This window comes from Argopecten irradians, chromosome 13 (assembly GCF_041381155.1).
Source record: "Argopecten irradians isolate NY chromosome 13, Ai_NY, whole genome shotgun sequence".
NCBI lineage: Eukaryota > Metazoa > Mollusca > Bivalvia > Pectinida > Pectinidae > Argopecten > Argopecten irradians.
Genome location: NC_091146.1, coordinates 33,164,440 through 33,183,331, shown reverse-complemented (window position 1 = coordinate 33,183,331; position 18,892 = coordinate 33,164,440). Strand labels below are relative to the sequence as shown.

The following is an 18,892-nucleotide window of genomic DNA, read 5'->3' as shown; positions in this document are numbered from 1 at the left end:
CACCCTTCTGGAGCCCCACTGAGACCGTTGAAAACTAAATACTAGTTTTTTTGAAAAGGAGATGTTCATCCCTATATAGCATGTCAATATCGATTCGGTCATTGCATTAGTGACGTCACAAATCACCTTTGAACATGCCCAAATAAGTCAAAAATTGAGGTCTGAAATCCGGATTTTAGTGTGTGCCCGGAAACCTGTCGTTGTGAGCTTAATTATCAAGATACAGACATGCAGATGGTCTTAAACGATAGAAGAGATATCAAAGTAAGAGAAAATAGAGAGAAAGGGAAAAGGAAGGGTAAAATAGCACCGATTTCAAAAAAAAAAAAAAAAAAAAAAGTCCCACGCGCAGGTTTCTGCCTCCCATGACCCGTGCGTGGTGACCTTTAGGGGACTTCCGGTGACTGTTTTTGCTTGTTTGTAGTGTGTACTGTTTGTTATCATCGTGAAAATGGCATCAAACCGAAATCTAGATGCAAACTGCTTTCATAGATGGCATTTGTAATAACCTACTATCAAAATTGAGTCAAGTTCGAATCCTGCCGGCCGTCGAAAGGATATGTGACATATTTCATTATATTGATATAGTGCAGATAAATTATTACATACGGTCAGACCATGAAGCCAAATGGTGGTCAACAATTTCAGTCCATATTTTAATTGTGATTAGTAGTTCTATGTGATTTCTGCAGATGTTTCCACCTTAAACACAGCTATAATAGCTAAAAACAAGTATTTTACAATGTATAATTTGTGTTGTAACTAACGTTTAAAAGGCATCTGAAGCTGTTTGGATGATTTTCACAGCTTAAATCATTAAACTTTGTGGTTTTTATATAGATCAATGAGAAAAAAAAAATAACATGTAAAAAAATTCGCCCAGTTACGGCACATATCTATGTTATTACTTTAACCCGTCATCCGACCAACCACTACTTTATGCTGGAAACTGATCTAGACAGATAGAATGGATCAATGGCGGCAGCCGAACCAACATTGATAAAACTCCCCAGTGATTTGAGGATGGGAATTAAGGAAAAGAATACAAGTGAGAGTGCAGAACCAACAGAGGCAATAGACAGGATCAATCAAATATTTTCTGTGGTTCATGAATTGACGTTGCCAAGAAGGCAAATGCAGGATATAAAACGGACCCACTAGAATCAAATACTTTGTGGACGATGTGATTATTTAGAATTCTTTGAAAAAAATAATGGTGTCAAGGCCTAATTTCCAGAACATTGAGTAACATTATGGAATTCCTTCACTTAAAATTCTCCATATAGAAAAGCATTACAGAAAATCTTAAGTTAAAAGGCATTACTCAAAATCTGTACTGTAATGCTTTCCTATGGAGAATTTTAAGTTAAGGCCAAAAGGGATTCTTTAAGTTTAAGGAATGTTTATGAAACTGGACCCAAATTACAATACAGAGATAATTATATAATAAAACAAGTCAATAAGACAGGAATAATGAAACAAGCAGCCTTTTGAGTTAAACCATTGGGAGAGACTTTATACATATATGTATGACTAAACAAGAGGCCCAGAGGGCCTGTATCGCTCACCTGGTTTGTAATGCCAAGTTATGTTTTGAATACAGGTTCATTGTTTCTTTTCTAAAGGAATTCAAATATTTACCTCTATTTCCGCTATCAGTCCCCGCTCCTCCTGCCCTCGGGGGGTCAGAGTCAAAATTTATACAATCTCTATTCCCCTTCCCCCAACGATGTTTCTGGCCAAATTTGGTTATATTCCATGCAGAACTCTAGGACAAGTAGCGATTTATAGGATTTACCTCTATTTCCCATATTGGGCCCCACCCCTCCTGCCCCCGGGGGTCAGAGCCAAAATTTATACAAGTTCTGTTCCTCTTCCCCCAAGGATGTTTGTGGCCAAATTTGGTTGCATCCATGCAGAATTCTAGGACTAGTAGCGATTTATAGGATTTACCTCTATTTCCCATATTGGGCCCCGCCCTCCTGCCCCCGGGGGGGTCAGAGACCAAAATTTATACAAGTTCTGTTCCCTTCCCCCAATGATGTTTGTGGCCAAATTTGATTACAATTCCATGCAGAACTCTAGGACAAGTAGCGATTTATAGGATTTACCTCTATTTCCCCTATTGGGCCCCGCCCCTCCTGCCCCCGGGGGGGTCATGAGCCAAAATCAAGCAAATTTATACAAGTTCTATTCCCCTTCCCCCAAGGATGTTTGTGGCCAAATTTGGTTGCATTCCATGCAGAATTCTAGGACTAGTAGCGATTTATAGGATTTACCTCTATTTCCCCTATTGGGCCCCGCCCCTCCTGCCCCAGGGGGGTCAGAGCCAAAATTTATAAAAGTTCTGTTCCCCTACCCCCAATGATGTTTGTGTCCAAATTTGGTTACATTCCATGCAGAACTCTAAGACAAGTAGCGATTTATAGGATTTACCTCTATTTCCCCTATTGGGCCCCGCCCCTCCTGCCCCCGGGGGTTCAGAGCCAAAATTTATACAAGTTCTGTTCCCCTTCCCCCAAGGATGTTTGTGGCCAAATTTGGTTACATTCCATGCAGAATTCTAGGACAAGTAGCGATTTATAGGATTTACCTCTATTTCCCCTATTGGGCCCCGCCCCTCCTGCCCCACGGGGGGTCAGAGCCAAAATTTATACAAGTTCTGTTCTCCTTCACCCAAGGATATTTGTGGTCAAATTTGGTTACAATTCATGCAGAACTCTATGACTAGTAGCGATTTAAAGGAAATGTTGACGGACGGACGACGGACGGACGGACGGACGGACGCGGACGCCGCGACGACGACATAAGCTCATCGGCCCTTCAGGCCAGGTGAGCTAAAAATTGACAACAGATTTAATACAGACAGACCTAAGGTTTGCTTTTATTAGTTTAACGTCCTATTAACAGCCAGGGTCATTTACGGACATGCCAGGTGCATTGGTGGATGACAGCTGGAGCACACAGAGAAAAACCACAGACCAGCGGTCAGTACCTGGAACTGCCTCACATGGGATTCGAACCCACATCCCGTTTAAAGATTTTAGCCTATTTGACCCCTGTGACCTTGAATGAATATATCAAGGTCATTCATTTGAACAAACATGATAGCCCTTCATCCCAGCATGTCACTGGTCCAATATCAGGTCTCTAGGCCTCCTAGTTATTCACAAGAAGTTGTTTAAAGATAGCCGATTTGACCCCTGTGACCTTGAATGAAGGTCAAGGTCATTCATTTGAACAAAATTGGTAACTCTTCATCTCAGCATGTTGCAGGCCCAATATGAGTATCCTGGGCCTTTTGGTTCTTGAGAAGAAGTTGTTTCAAGATTTCAGACTATTTGACCTCTGTGACCTTGAATGAAGATCAAGGTCATTAATTTGAACGACCATGGTAGCCCTTCATCCCAGCATGTCACAGGTCCAATATCAGGTCTTTAGGCCTCCTAGTTATTCACAAGAAGTTGTTTAAAGATTTTATCCTATTTGACCCCTGTGACCTTGAATGAAGGTCAAGGTCATTCATTTGAACAAAATTGGTAGCTCTTCATCCCAACATGCTGCAGACCCAATATGAGTATCATGGGCCTTTTGGTTCTTGAGAGGAAGTCGTTTTAAGAGTTAAGCCTATTTGACCCCTGTGACCTTGAATGAAGATCAAGGTCATTCATTTGAACAAACTTGGTAGCCCTTCATCCATGCATGTTACGGGTCCAACATCAGGTCTCAAGGCCTCTTAGTTATTCACAAGAACTTGTTTAAAGGATTTTTAGCCTATTTGACCCCTGTGACCTTGAATGAAGAGCGGGGCCCGCCCGCCCTAGCCCTGCTCCGGTCATTCATCAGAGACATAGAACTATAAAAGCTCTGTTTCCCCGCCTACCCCCCCAATGATGTTTGTGTTCCCAACAATCAGGTCTTACATTCCCATTCCATGCAGTTATCTCAGAAAAGAACTTGTTTATATGATTTAAACACTAACATCTATTTTTTCTATCCCTTATTGGGGCCCGTATTTGGCCCTTGGGCGCCCCCGCCCCTCCCTGCCACTTTTTAAATTCAAGGTCAAAATTTATACAAGTTTTTCTGTTCCCCCTTTCTCTTGCGCTTCCCCCAAGGATGTTTGTTGGCCCAAATTTTTTTACATTCCATGCAGAACTCGTGAACGAAGAAGCGATTATATGAGGATCTACTTTTCAAGACGGCCAGCATGCCCTTGGGGGCAGGCCCGCCCCTCAGTTGACCCTGGGCCTTCTCTAGGATTGAGAAGAAGTCATTTGAATAAAAAGTTTAGGCACGGTGGACGGCGGACGACGGACGCCACACGGCGCACGGTGCATGATGACAATAGGTCATCCTGACCTTCGGGTCAGATGACCTTAAAATGCCAATAAATGAACTGTTCCTTCACGCGGAACAAAGAACTGTAAAAATCGACTGCTTAAATGTGCTGTTGGACAGGAGTGATATCACACCTACATTTGTGACTTCAATGCATTGTTTTGAGTCAATGAGTATAACAAAAACAGTTATCGACTGGGTTTTTGGGCAACAGTTTGTCTTTGGGTCCAACAAATCATCTGTTGTCCTCAATCCCAGTCCATAACTGCATAATGTCGAATATTCTGAAATATGAATAAGGAATCTGCCATACACATGGATATGGTTATTCGAACCCACATCCCAGTCTGAAACAGAAATTTAAAGATTTTAGCCTAAAATGATAATGTCACATTTGACCCCTGTGACCTTGAATGAATATATCAAGGTCATTCATTTGAACAAACATGATAGCCCTTCATCCCAGCATGTCACTGGTCCAATATCAGGTCTCTAGGCCTCCTAGTTATTCACAAGAAGTTGTTTAAAGATAGCCGATTTGACCCCTGTGACCTTGAATGAAGGTCAAGGTCATTCATTTGAACAAAATTGGTAACTCTTCATCTCAGCATGTTGCAGGCCCAATATGAGTATCCTGGGCCTTTTGGTTCTTGAGAAGAAGTTGTTTCAAGATTTCAGACTATTTGACCTCTGTGACCTTGAATGAAGATCAAGGTCATTAATTTGAACGACCATGGTAGCCCTTCATCCCAGCATGTCACAGGTCCAATATCAGGTCTTTAGGCCTCCTAGTTATTCACAAGAAGTTGTTTAAAGATTTTAGCCTATTTGACCCCTGTGACCTTGAATGAAGGTCAAGGTCATTCATTTGAACAAAATTGGTAGCTCTTCATCCCAACATGCTGCAGACCCAATATGAGTATCATGGGCCTTTTGGTTCTTGAGAGGAAGTCGTTTTAAGAGTTAAGCCTATTTGACCCCTGTGACCTTGAATGAAGATCAAGGTCATTCATTTGAACAAACTTGGTAGCCCTTCATCCATGCATGTTACGGGTCCAACATCAGGTCTCAAGGCCTCTTAGTTATTCACAAGAACTTGTTTAAAGGATTTTTAGCCTATTTGACCCCTGTGACCTTGAATGAAGATCAAGGTCATTCATTTGAACAAACTTAGTAGCTCTTCATCAAAGCATGTTATGGGTCCAACATCAGGTCTCTAGGCTTCTTAGTTATTCACAAGAACTTGTTTAAAGGATTTTTAGCCTATTTGACCCCTGTGACCTTAAATGAAGGTCAAGGTCATTCACTTGAACAAACTTGGTAGTCCTTCATCCCAGCATGCTACAGGCCAAATATCAGTACCCTGGGCCTTCTGGGTCTTGAGAAGAAGTCGTTTAATGATTTTAGCCTTTTTGACATCTGTGACCTTGAATGAAGGTCAAGGTCATTCATTTGAACAAACTTGGTAGCCCTTCATGCTACAGGCCAAAGATCAGTACCCTGGGCCTTTCGGTTATTGAGAAGAAGTCATTTGAATAAAAAGTTTAGGCACGGTGGACGGCGGACGACGGACGCCACACGGCGCACGGTGCATGATGACAATAGGTCATCCTGACCCTTCGGGTCAGATGACCTTAAAATGCCAATAAATGAACTGTTCCTTCACGCGGAACAAAGAACTGTAAAAATCGACTGCTTAAATGTGCTGTTGGACAGGAGTGATATCACACCTACATTTGTGACTTCAATGCATTGTTTTGAGTCAATGAGTATAACAAAACAGTTATCGACTGGGTTTTTGGGCAACAGTTTGTCTTTGGGTCCAACAAATCATCTGTTGTCCTCAATCCCAGTCCATAACTGCATAATGTCGAATATTCTGAAATATGAATAAGGAATCATCTGCCACTGATCATACCTTGACTAATTGTGATATGGTTAAATCAGTCCCTCAAGGAAACTCGAGCTTGTTTGTTAATACAAGTGAAGCCACTAACCAGTGCCATTCAGTCTGAAACAGAAATAAAACAATATTTAAGAACAATTGCTTGGGGTCATACAATGATATTCTGTATTTGCACATTACAGAGTTATTTACCCTTGCAGGTAGGTATTGATTGTGACGGCATGTGTTTGCGTGCGTAAACGTCATATTTTTCGAAGAAAAAGAAGTGAATTGCATCCATAAAATGATAATGTCACAATGCATACCAGCTACTAGCAAGGGAGCTAACTCTGTAATATGGAAAGAAGGAATAAATCATGAAGGATAAACAAAACAAGGGTTTTTCAGAGTTCTATATGAAATATTTAAAAGGCTGTATATGTACAAGTTTACAGAATGATTGAAGAACAAATTAAATATTTGTGTGTTTTGTATACAACAGATTTTGTGCTCCAAAAAAAGATGGTCACCTTAATTTACAATCTAATTAAAATCAAACTTTAATTCCGCTCCCACTACGATACTCTACGTTACATTCCAATATAATATACTTGTAATGGAGCTCGAATGTAACGTAGAGTATCGTATTGGAGTGTAACATAAAGTATCGTAACTTTAATAAGATTGCTTTAATTTACATATGCCACCATGTTTTTTGTATACATCAAAAATTCTAAATAATGTCCAAGAGACAATTAGTTTTTTATTATAAGTTATCTAAAATTTCAAGAAGATATCATCACTTTGATTCTTTCCCAGGAACAGTAATTATAAAGCAAAACTTGTCAAAATAAAAGATGGCCACCTGTCAGCCATTTTGTTTACAGATCAAATTAAACTAACAAGAGGCCCAGAGGGCCTGTATCGCTCACCTGGTTTGTAATGCCAAGTTATGTTTTGAATACAGGTTCATTGTTTCTTTTCTAAAGGAATTTAAATATTTACCTCTATTTCCGCTATCAGTCCCCGCCCCTCCTGCCCTCAGGGGGTTCAGAGTCAAAATTTATACAATCTCTATTCCCCTTCCCCATGGATGTTTCTGCCCAAATTTGGTTATATTCCATGCAGAACTGTATGACTAATAGCGATTTAAAGGATTTACCATTATTTCCCTATTGGGCCCCACCCCTCCTGCCCCCAGGGGTCATAGCCAAAATTTATACTAGTTCTGTTCCCCTTCCCCTAATGATGTTTGTGGCCAAATTTGGTTACAATGCATGCAGAACTCTAGGACAATTAAATAGCGATTTATAGGATTTACCTCTATTTCCCCTATTGGGCCCCGCCCCTCCTGCCCCAGGGGGGTCAGAGCCAAAATTTATACAAGTTCTTTTCCCCTTCCCCAAACGATGTTTGTGGCCAACCTTCGGGCCAGGTGAGCTAAAAATGTATGTACAGTCAACCACATCCTCAATACTCCAGGGGTTCCTATCACGATCTATACACCCCTGGACTATCTCATGTAGTTAAACTGAAGGCATCTTGGCAATAAAAGTCTGAACCAATCACAGACCAGCAAAAATTTCCTTTGAAGACTACAAAGAGATTGACGCCTAACATCAAAGCCACACAGACAACCACAGTGTACCATTTAACAGGTCTTTTGATGAGTATCAAAGGACTAAATTACCTGTTCTGTTGCCTCCAGTTTTTATACATTTTATTTGTATAGTCCAGGGGTGTAGAGATCCTAGTGATCAGAGTATAAGAATGAGTCAACCAAAGTTTACATGCTGTTATACAATTTTTTTTAAGATGTATATCAAAGGACTAAATTACCTGTTCTGTTGCCTCTAGTTTTACTATGAAATAGTCCAGGGGTGGATACATATATATATATGTATATATAATAACTGACAGTGATAGTAACCCCTGGAGTATTAAGGATTGTAGGCATCATACACATTGAGAGGCCTAGAAATTACTATTGGATTACTGTAAATTATACAGCGAGTTATTTATAAACATTTGAGTACTGACGCCACTTTTTTTTTTTTTAATTTCATCAGGATATGAAAATAATTTTGTTTGAAAACACTGTACATGAATATGAATCCCCTAGCAGCTTCTCATAAACGTAAAACTAGAAGCCTGAATTTCTGTAATAGTAATTTAAAGATGCTCCACCGCCGACAGAGCATAAATGATATTCATCATTTGGACAATAACTGGTGTTTAATCGTGTATATAAATGTCTAATTAACACAAAGATTAATATAAAATAATTTATTTTGCCTTTAGTGCATGCGCAATCAGTACTTCATTCCATATAGGATATAGTGTCACGGAATGTTTTCGGGATGCAATTAATTATATCTCATGTTTTTAACTTGAAGTAAAATTAGAAGCTCAAATTTTTCAATGGTGGTAATGGTGTACATGTAAAGTAAGTAACTTTTGTAACTGAAGAAAAATACTAAATTGTCTGCTCCTGTTTTTGATAGAGAAAAAATACCATTTGTCAGCGGTGGACATCTTTAACTGAAGGCATATTTTTCAAGAGAAAAACACTGACTAGTCACAGGCCTTTAAAATCTTCCTTTGAAGATTGTGTAGAGAGAGAGAGAGACCCAAGTTAAAAGCCACACAGTCAACCATACAACTTCAAAGCAATACAACCATGGCCACCACAGTGTAAATAATGAATGTCTATTCTTTTGATGTAGAACATCAAAGGACCGACTTATCTAGGTCTGCCTGTGCTTCATCTGTGTACACATGTACACAGCCTTCAGTTTTACTATACCACAGTGTGTGATAGTAACCCCTGGGGTATATCAGGCTGATAAACACATATATATATACACTGTGACAGTATTTAACCTAATAAGCACTCAGCTGCTGGCCACTTCAATAATCGAAGGAAAGTAAGGGGCGCTTAATGGACCAGATGTTGACTACATTACCAAAAAAATCATTGCACAAAGTTATTAAGTCATATGAATCAATATTTGCAAAAGAAATTAAACAAATAAACTGCTGGTTGTCATATTTTTGGCATGATGAATTTCTTTTTTATTTGAGTACCATATTCGACCCAATATGCACCTCCATCCCGATGCATATCATAAGAGCTTCTTAGTTTTAGCTTCCCCTTTTTGAGACCCTTATATACTTTATTATATATATAATTCACACAATTCTCAAACTTAAATACAGACTGAAAATATGAAAACTTGTGATTTCCCACAAATCAATTGTTTTTGTGCAATAATTTATTTCAATGCTTTATTAATCAAAATTTTGTTCTTTCCAGCGTTAGCACAACATTATTTTTTCAATGTTTGTATTGAGTTGAATATGGTAATTGAATTGAGGAGATCTAGAGCTTATACTAATATACTGACAAGGGTGCTTACTGAGTCATTTATTGTATATATATTCTAGAAATGAAAATCAAATAAAAAATACAGTTTCTAATCTGCTAATGGAATATCACATCTACTGTAACAAAAACATACTAGAACAGACAACCATTAAAATATCTACATAAACTGTATATAAATATTATCATCTTTTTTTTTCAAAAACAGTTGTATTCTCCCCAGGCCCTTTCCGCATAACTGTCTCGTTACATGGAAATTTTGAGTTATTGCACCGGAATTTCATTCGTAGCGCATTGAAAAAAAACCTGGGGAGGATACTGAATAGGATCACTAAAAAATCCAAATAAATACTAGAATTGTGATCACATTTTGGTTTAATTCGTTTAACGTCCTATTAACAGCCAGGGTCATTTAAGGACGAGCCAGGTTTGTTGGTGGAGGAAAGGCGGAGTACCCGGACAAAAAACCACCGACCAGCGGCCAGTACCTGGCAACTGCCCCACATGGGATTCAAACTGGCGACCCAGAGGTGGAGGCATGTGGTAATATGTCGGTACATCTTAATTATATATAAACCGATCGGCCACCGCGGCCCAAAATCACATGTGATCACATAAAAATTGTAAGGCTAGCATGCATACAAATGGCAACTTCTCTTATCGTATTCAACATAATTAGCACCCAGTGAGCTTCAATAACTGTACCAAAAGGGGCACTTACTACATATAATGAACCAAAATGTAAGTTGTGGACGAAAAAATCAGCCATATGTTAAATCTTTCTGTACTCATGGTGATTACAGTAAACATGTATACATATGCCTTTTAACCTTTTAAGCTGCATTATCATGTCAGTAAAAGACTCACAAGTTCATTTAATATGGGATAATACTGATGTTAGTGACTTCACACATAAAATTTTGTTTAATCCATGGGATTGGGGCGTTTATACATCTTAAACTCTTCTCTAGGAAAGGGAAGGGACGCTTATTACAGCGAATATGGTAAGTGTTTTCATACCATTGTCGACATATTTTTTTTATATTAAATATCCTATCTATATTCAAATTTTCAATGTAGTTATACAATGTATTATACATATGACAAGTAATTTAAGTTCAAAACAAACATCCTGGATGCTAAATAAACATTTATTTATTATTTCCATGTTGATCTTTTTATGGCAGAATAGCAAGTATCCATGCAATGATACCCCAGGGTTACTACCACTGACATTATAACCACCCCTGGACTATCTCACACAATGTAGTAAAAGCTGATACTGGAGGCAGTTCAGGAGATAAAAAATTAGGTCAATTACAGGCCTGCAGAGACTTCCTTTGAAGGTTGTAATTACAGAGAGAGCTGCCCAGCTTCAAAGCAGCACAGTCAACCACAATGTATTCAATTCCTTTGATGTACCTCAAGGATCAAGAGTTCTGTTGCCTCCCATTTTACTATGAGATAGTTTAGCTCAGGGGCGTGGACATATAACATACTGATAGTAAATTCTGGAGAATTAAGGATGAAGAGCAAAATAAATCAAGCAGATTTTATCATCATATAACAAAATGGTGGCTTGCAAATGTTAATTCACTACAGATTTCAATATCTAAACAATATCTTAAATCAAGTTTTGAATAACTATATATATAAATAAAATGAATTCAAAGAAAGTCCAAATACATGTAATTGCAGTAACCAAAAATCAGTAATTGTTAGGTCAAAGAAATTACCATGCAGCAAATACAAATGTCTGATATTTCACAAAAACTTCCGAGGGGGTGGTGGGGGGTAGATATAATGACAGTGATAGTAACCTCTTGAATATTGAGGCTTCCCATTTCCTTGAGTATCTTATATTATCGAACAAAGTTAGTGTTTCACTCGAGTGACTTGATCGATCACAATTATTTGATTTGTTTTGGTACTTACAAATAAAACTAAATTCTGGTTTTGCTTTACATATTTAAAAGTATTGAATGCCCTGACCATGATTCGAAGCGAGGTCTTTGGCATGAAAATCGACGGCTCTATAGACCGAGTCAAAGAAACATGCTCCGTCAAATGATCGAGTTTGCAACAGAATAATTAATATTAGAAAATATAGTTGAGACAATGAAGTTTGTAAAATGTCTTAATCCTTTGAGTGATCAATTAAATGTAAATGTACTAAGATATGTACATTATGTACCTAGCTATAGGCCTACATTATAATATAATGTTGCCATTTGAAAATTATAACAAGAGGCCCAGAGGGCCTGTATCGCTCACCTGGTTTTTTGTTAGTAATTATCACAAGTCTCAGACAATTAGAAAAATAAGCAAAATTGACTCCCAAAGTTTAATTTTGAATCACAACCATACAATGATGCTATTGATACCATACAAATATGCTATCCAATACATAGGTTCAGAGACAAAGTAATTTATATGAAAATAGTAGCCTAATTGACCTTTTGACCTCGCATCTATTGCCGTCTAAGGCCCCGGGGGTCAGCCCTATCATTTGTACAATTTCAAATCCCAACCCTATAAGGATGCTACCATTGCATTATAAGTGCTCTTCCATTCTTAGTTGCAGAGAAGAAGTCGTTTATATGGAAATAGCTAAATTGACCCCTTTTGACCCCACCCTTCAGGCCCCCGAGGGGTCAGCCCCATCATTTGCAAAATTTTGAATTCAAACCCTATAAGGATGTAACCATTGCATTATGAGCGTAATCCATGTTAAGTTAGCAGAGAAAAAGTTTATTTATATGGAAATTGACCTACTTTTGACCCCGCCCCTCAGGCCCCCGGGGGGGGGTCAGCCCTATCATTTGCACAATTTTGAATTCCCACACTATAAGGATACTAGCCATTGTATTATGGGTGCTATAACGTGCTTAGTTCAGAGAAGAAGTCGTTTAATTATGGAAATAGCCAAATATGGCCCTTTTGACCCCGCCCCTGCAGGCCCCCTGGGGGTCAGCCCTATAACATCATATTTGTACAATTTTGAATCCCCAACCTATAAAGATACTACCATTGCATTATGAGTGCTATCTCATGCTTAGTTTCAGAGAAGAAGTCGTTTATATGGAAATAGCCAAATTGACCCCATTTGACCCCGCCCCTCAGGCCCCCGGGGGTCTGCACCATCATTTGTACAATTTTGAATCCCCACCCTATAAGGATGCTACCATTGCATTATGGGTGCTATCCCATGCTTGGTTTCAGAGAAGAAGTCGTTTATATGGAAATAGCCAAATTGAACCCTTTTGACCCCGCCCCTCAGGCCCCCGGGGGGTCAGCCACATCATTTGTACAATTTTGAATCCCTACCCTATAACGATGCTACCATTGCATTATGGGTGCTATCCCATGCTTGGTTTCAGAGAAGAAGTCGTTTATATGGAAATAGCCAAATTGAACCCTTTTGACCCCGCCCCTCAGGCCCCCGGGGGGTCAGCCACATCATTTGTACAATTTTTAATCCCTACCCTATAACGATACTACCATTGCATTATGAGTGCTATCTCATGCTTAGTTTCAGAGAAGAAGTCGTTTATATGGAAATAGCCAAATTGACCCCATTTGACCCCGCCCCTCAGGCCCCCGGGGGGTCAGCCCCATCATTTGTACAATTTTGAATCCCCACCCTATAAGGATGCTACCATTGCATTATGGGTGCTATCCCATGCTTGGTTTCAGAGAAGAAGTCGTTTATATGGAAATAGCCAAATGGACCCCATTTGACCGCGCCCCTCAGGCCCCTGGGGGGTCAGCCCCATCATTTGTACAATTTTGAATCCCCACCCTATAAGGATGCTACCATTGCATTATGGGTGCTATCCCATGCTTGGTTTCAGAGAAGAAGTCGTTTATATGGAAATAGCCAAATGGACCCCATTTGACCGCGCCCCTCAGGCCCCTGGGGGGTCAGCCCCATCATTTGTACAATTTTGAATCCCCACCCTATAAGGATGCTACCATTGCATTATGGGTGCTATCCCATGCTTGGTTTCAGAGAAGAAGTCGTTTATATGGAAATAGCCAAATTGACCCCTTTTGGCCCCGCCCCTCAGGCCCCTGGGAGGTCAGCCCCATCATTTGTACAATTTTCAGTTAGTAGCCCATAAGGATGCTACCAGCCAAATTTTGTTGAAATCCGACCAGCGGTTATGGAGAAGAAGTCGATTGTTGACGGACGGACGAACGGACGGACGACGACGGACGACGGACGACGGACGCTGGACGCCACGGTATGGCATAAGCTCACCTTGGTCCTTCGACCAGGTGAGCTAAAAATGTTTTAAACAACTTCGTGTATTTACTAAAGAATTGTAACATTATCAAATCACAACATTGAATTATATTTGATAACAGATCCATTTTATGGTAGTAAGGGTACAGTGTAGTAGATCTCGTAGTACATTGTACATGTAGATCTAGTTCTGTGATAGCACATCAACGTGCCGCATGATTAAACTTGCCTTATATTATATTATAGCCCAAGCGGAGTATGGATTTGTTTCTAAATATTGATGAAAGTTGGTGGTTTCCCCGACCTGATGATAGTTTACTGTTCCGTTATTAATTACTCAAATATCGGAATATTGGACTTGGTACAAGCAGACAAATGAATAATCATAATGCGGTGTTCACGTTCAGCACGGCTTGGACCTGTCGGAACAAAATCTTGCTCCTTTGCCTGATAACACAATTGGAATAGGATCATAAGACTGATGTTAAACTATAAAACATTACGAAAATTATCAGGTATTCTTACTCACCACAGCACGACCTCCACTGTACAGACCCCAAGTCCAGAGTGGTCCAGAGGGATATAAACCGGAAGTAAACATTTGATGACGTATTCCTTTGATGTCCACATGCGTACGCTATCCCATTGAGTAACATATTACTTATCGACTACTTTTACCTGATTTAATTTGTATACAGTGTAAGGGAAATAACTCTTATAGACAAATCCAAGTGACTGTTGATTTAATCGCACGATTAATTAATTTTATTTAGTTTACATTTACAAATGTACCAAATTATTAATTTAAACTTTCATTGTTTTTTATTTTAATATTTCTATTTTATACTTATTTTTTAATCAATTTATCTATTACACCAGAGATTTAAATCTAAATCTCTGATTAATACACTATATGTATCGTGTACATGAAATGAATCAAAATATTTGATTGATTGATTTATTGATTGATTGATTGATTGATGGGGTTTAAAGGCCCATTACCTTTCCGAAACGGCTTTTAATTCTTAAAATGGGAAGTGAAACGAGGTCGATAATTTTGTAGAGTCGCAAAAGTTATTAGCTTACCGTTAACAAGGATTTATATACTTATCGGTAACAATTTGATTAAAATGTTAATTTTCATAACGCCGTTCTAAGTACCGTGCGGTAGTTGGCTATCAAGACAGCAAACGAGCGAAATGACTTTCCACATATATTACGCTGGAAATCTTGCATATGTTTGGTGTTGTAACCTCATCTTGGGCCATTGATATATATTTTCTGATATTATAAATATTTTTTAAGAAACTATAATATTTTTGTTCCGGAATGGTAGTAGGCCTTTAACGTCCTTGTTCCGGTTATAACCGAGCCTAGGTCACTAAGTGGGGAGGGGATATTAAGGGAGGCAATTTTGCAATTTAATATACATAATAAAAGTTCCAAATTGTTGATTAAAAATATATACGTAGAATGTACTATATATATAGGCAGGTATTTTTTTTATTGGTTGGTTGGGGTTGATCCAAATGCCATATGTCTGAACTACGGACTTATATTCCGTCTTTGCATATTACAGAGTTAGCTCCCTTGCAGGTAGGTATCGATTGTTACGTCATTGTTTTGTGAGCGCAATTCACGTCGTTTTCTCCGAAAAGTATGACGTTACGCTCGCAAACACATGACGTCACAATCGATACCTACCCGCAAGTGCAGATAACTCTGTAATATGCAAATTCGGAATAAGTAATCAGTGGCCTGGTACTTGGAGAGGTTATGTACATCAATCACCATTCTCATCCATCAGAGTTACTTCCCCTCCTTTCATTCTGTAAGTTGGTATAGCGATAGCTTGACAGCCGATGGGGGCCGAGAATGATCAATCACCAGATATACAACTAGGTGTAAAAAAATATTTCATTCACACCAGAGATTTACCATAAACGTTTTTTTATATAAATAGCATTTTTACAGATATCAGATACATCTATACATGTATTTATGTTTCAGATATAAATGCATTTAACCGTCCAGTTTTATAAATGTATACGTATAAACTTTAAATGTTATATTGTTAAATTTACTTTTTACTCATTTTGATCACTATATTTACACAATGACCTCCATTGAAAATTAAAACCTGTATTAAAAAGTAGCTTTCATGGGTTATCATCAGGCGTTTGGGTCGATTGACATGTTTCTATATTACATGTATATGTAATACTGTGACACAGTATTACATACATATATTGAAATATGTATATAGAGCCAAACGCCTGTGGGTTATCCATGACAAGGACACATACAGTGTACACGGGTAAACTGTCGGTTTCTGTTCTTCGAGTTGCTTCCCTTACCACATCTAAATGGAAAGAATATGCACACTCTACTATTTACATTTTTTGTCATTCTCGATGCTCCAGGGGTTACTATTTTTATCGTTATATCCATGAATAATAATGACATAAAACGGTATAAAGCTAGTATATTAATAATCCGAAATAAAAAGCCAAAATAAATTCAAAGTAAAATTACAAATCAATTCTATGGAATAAATATTCAGCCACTATAGGGCCTTCTTCAACCCATTTTACAACGAGTTCAGTATATCCACGAAGAACAATATATATATTATAGGTCATTTTAACAGTTTCTGTAATATACTTTAGCGTTATTTTGGACATTATGACCAATATTGGCCCGCTAAACCTGCCTACAATGTATATTTTGTTGCCTAATACATATAATAGCCTAATATAATTGGCAGATTTAGCGGACTAGACCACAGGGACCTGGCACGATTTTTTAAACTAACAGTATACATATATATATATATTATAGTATATATCAATACTTGGCCAATTTTGTTCATCAAGCACTCAATGGAAAGATAAATTATTTCTCTTTAAGGTAAGATATCCGTCAATGTTGTATTGAACCCATTTATTAAAATAATCAAGGTTTTAAAAAAATAGGTCCGTTTTTCTCGACCGCCGAGTTCATACCCTTACTATAATATATATATGTATACAATTGGTTAAAATTTTAGTGCCAGGTCCCTGTGGACTAGACCAATATCAAACTTCATTAGAGGTTTCACTTCGGTCTCGGCTCTCTATAGGCCATATCCAGAAACATATATACATAGAGATTGGAAACTCCTTCTTTGTCTTTGTTGACAGGCAGCGGGACCTCCGGTTTATAGGCATTTTCCCTTGGCTAACTACTTTAAAGTGTACTCTTTTAAACATGATATTTGTGTATCAATACAAAGTTTAAACATTATATTATGGTTTGATGTGATCTGTTTTCCCAATTGATGTTATTTTATATGATTTTTGAAAGCATGAAAATAAGCAATTTTACCTGGTTTTTCGAAAATCAGACATCCAAAACCGGAAGTGCATTTTGTTTTATTAATATATAAGTTAAAACATTATTTTTTCTTTCCAAAATCGTACTCAAACCATCTGAAAATTACTTAACTTTTATAACATATCAAAGTTATTCTGCTGTTTTTAACTATTTAAGAGTTTATCTAAAAACCCCTAGAGACATACAGAGGTACATCTGCCGATCGTAAAAATGGCGGAGTTGCCAATCTCTATGTATATATGTTTCTGGCCATATCGCATTCATCTTTGTCAGACTGTCATGAACATTTGACAATACAGTCTATATTTTGTGTGACACCCGAGAAAGAAAGAGTTTTATTTCATACTTAAAATGTTCTCTTACATAGATCTGAGAAACAAATTCTTTTTAAAACGTTTCAAAGTGGTTTACAAACTCAAAAATTATTAAATCAAAATATACACAAACTTTACATACCGTTATATATCCAAAATCAACCAAATAAAAATATGCCCAGTTTTATTATATATAATTATGTTTTTATCCTAAAACCACTGTCAGAGTTACTTCCCTTCATGCTTTATTCTATCACTGTCAGAGTTACTTCCCTTCATGCAATACACCTACCACATAAAGTTATTATGTTGTATTCGACACTGACGGATAGCCTGGAGGCCCTACCCATAATTCCTAGCCACCGCTAGGAATTATGGGTAGGACCTCCAGGCTACACTGACGGAAAACGACTTAATTTTTCATGTGCGCCGATTCCATCGACCTCCTATTGGTAGATCCATTGTTTGAAAGTCGGGCTTGTTCGTCAAATATTATGATACGAATATGTTAATAAATGTAACACTGCTAAATATGAAATTCATATTATGCAAAAATCATATTATGCATTTTTGTAATGTTACAGGATAAAACGAATACATGGTCAGTGTCTTAAAATATAAGCTGTATTTTGACTCTGTATTCTCTATATAGTTGAACTATTATCGTCAGAATATATAATTTAGGGTTCGTAGCCCTACTAGCTAGCGGGCGATATTATGTCTTTACATCTACATCTATATATGTCGCCTATATACCTCTATTTTGTGACTGTTTATATTGCTGATATGATTGCCATTTAAGCATCGAAGTCGCTATTTTTTAATTTCATTGGGGTAAGAAGGAAATTTTGTTTGCAAACTGTGTGAATACGCGTAGCGGATTATCACAAAAGTTTGCAAACAAATTTTAATCATACCCCGATGAAATTAAAAAATAGTGACTTCAATGCTTATAATTAATTTTCCAGGCTGCTTTATAAAATGAAATACGTTTACACATACGATTCCATTGATTTTTTCCAAGGGATTATTTTTTCCAAATCAATACGCAACGTCAATGTTTCTATTGTGACGTCACGATAACGTCGGGTTTCCGCGCCATTCTCGGATATTTTGTTTCATCGGGGAATGAAAAAAATGAATAGGCCAATCAGAAAGCCAGAAACAAAGAGAAAATTAATTATTTAATATTTGGGTGGATTACAAAATTGAGGACTTTAATCCGAGTATATTAATGTTATATTCAGTTTGAAGTATATACCTTTTTAAGTGTTATAGCAAAATAAATATTCGCCAATTAATTCATTTTGGAGCCCTATCAGTTTTAATTTAGTCCAGGGGTG

At 37.8% G+C, this 18,892-nt stretch overlaps 1 protein-coding gene across 2 annotated transcripts in view; it reads right to left on the bottom strand.

Moving 5' to 3' along the window:
* LOC138306383 (zinc finger protein 234-like) overlaps positions 1-14,487 on the bottom strand; it is a 156,696-nt gene extending 142,209 nt beyond the window's left edge. The window contains exons 1-2 of one of the 2 annotated variants that reach the window (XM_069246820.1): positions 14,390-14,487; positions 6,260-6,352 (exon numbers count right to left, since the gene is read on the bottom strand). The gene's annotated coding sequence lies outside the window, so the exon portion shown is untranslated. The remainder of the gene's footprint in view (positions 1-6,259; positions 6,353-14,389) is intronic. The other variant, XM_069246821.1, reaches the window with a different exon arrangement.
* Between the last annotated feature and the right edge of the window lie 4,405 nt (positions 14,488-18,892).